The sequence below is a fragment of the Budorcas taxicolor genome, chromosome 20, assembly GCF_023091745.1.
Source record: "Budorcas taxicolor isolate Tak-1 chromosome 20, Takin1.1, whole genome shotgun sequence".
NCBI lineage: Eukaryota > Metazoa > Chordata > Mammalia > Artiodactyla > Bovidae > Budorcas > Budorcas taxicolor.
In genome coordinates, this window is record NC_068929.1 from 57,938,109 (window position 1) to 57,940,138 (window position 2,030).

Below are 2,030 nucleotides of genomic sequence, written 5' to 3' on the forward strand. Positions count from 1 at the left end.
AAGGGAAAATTTGACTACAGACACTCATAAAGGAAAGACAATGTACAGAGACACAGGGAGAAGATGGTCATCTACAAGCCAGTGAAAGAGGCCTGAGATAGATTCTTCCTCACAGATCCTCAAAAGGAATAAATCCTGCTGACACCTTGACCTCAGCTTTCCAGCCTCCAGAACTGTGAAGTATTTCATTTTCACCATTTCAGCCACAGTTTATGGTATTTTGTTATGACACTCCTGGCAAACAAACACAGATGGTAACCATCCAAGTCCATAGGCAGTAATCAGCTATTAAAATACATCTATGATATCCTGGTACTTGGATACTGTATAAGCTGAGTCACCTTAGCTGACTTGGGGGGAAAAAAGATATAGGAAATTTAAGAGAATTGCTCATGTCTTTCTCTTTTGAGTAAAAATTGCTACAAGCTAGAAAAAAAGTTGAAATAAAATATAGCCTGTCAAGAGACAAAGAAGACACTGTAAGACAGACCTGAAGCATTGTTGAGGCAGGTCATTTCTCTCTGTAATACTCTGAGTCAAGGAGGAATAGCCAAATCCTCTGGCCAGCTAACTAATGACACTACTAGCATCTACAAACACTGGATAGGCTTTGATTTGAACGTGATGCCTTTAGAGATTTTCTGGCACTGTTAGTGGTTGAAGCTTCAGTTTAGTTCAGTTCAGTTGCTCAGTCGCGTCCAACTCTTGCGATCCCATGAATCGCAGCATGCCAGGCCTCCCTGACCATCACCAACTCCCAGAGTTCACTCAGACTCATGCCCATCGAGTCAATGATGCCATCCAGCCATCTCATCCTCTGTCATCCCCTTCTCTTCCTACCCCCAGTCCCTCCCAGCATCAAAGTCTTTTCCAATGAGTCAACTCTTCGCATGAGGTGGCCAAAATACTGGAGTTTCAGCTTTAGCATCATTCCTTCCAAAGAAATCCCAGGGTTGATCTCCTTCAGAATGGACTGGTTGGATCTCCTTGCAGTCCAAGGGATTATCAAGAGTCTTCTCCAACACCACAGTTCAAAAGCATCAATTCTTCAGCGCTCAGCCTTCTTCACATTCCAACTCTCACATCCATACATGACCACAGGAAAAACCATAGCCTTGACTAGACAGACCTTAGTCGGCAAAGTAATGTCTCTGCTTTTCAATATACTATCTAGGTTGGTCATAACTTTCCTTCCAAGGAGCAAGCATCTTTTAATTTCATGGCCGCAGTCACCATCTGCAGTGATTCTGGAGCCTCAAAAAATAAAGTCTGACACTGTTTCCACTGTTTCCCCATCTATTTCCCATGAAGTGATGGGACCAGATGCCATGATCTTTGTTTTCTGAATGTTAAGCTTTAAGCCAGCGTTTTCACTCTCCTCTTTCACTTTCATCAAGAGACTTTTTAGTTCCTCTTCACTTTGTGCCATGAGGGTGATGTCATCTGCATATCTGAGGTTCTTGATATTTCTCCCGGCAATCTTGATTCCAGCTTGTGTTTCTTCCAGTCCAGCATTTCTCTGGATGTACTCTGCATATAAGTTAAATCAGCAGGATGACAATATACAGTCTTGACATACTCCTTTTCCTATTTGAATCCTGTCTGTTGTTCCATGTCCAGTTCTAACTGTTGCTCCCTGACCTGCATACAGATTTCTCAAGAGGCAGATCAGGTGGTCTGGTATTCCCATCTCTTTCAGAGTTTTCCAGTTTATTGTGAGGCACACAGTCAAAGGCTTTGGCATAGTCAATAAAGCAGAAATAGATGTTTTTCTGGAACTCTCTTGCTTTTTCCATGATCCAGCTTACATTCAGTCAATTAATATTTTAAAGTTTTTGGATTTCTGAAGAAATATCTTGAGATTATTCAACAGCTGAAGAAATTCTCAGACCCTCGACCTACTCAATTATAGAGGTGAGGCCAAAACTTGTCAGTTTAACAGGGCAATCTTCTCTGAACTAATGTAGGGATGCTTTTATCTGGACTCCTATTGATTAATAATTTCACCCTGGGAAAGATTAATTATTAAT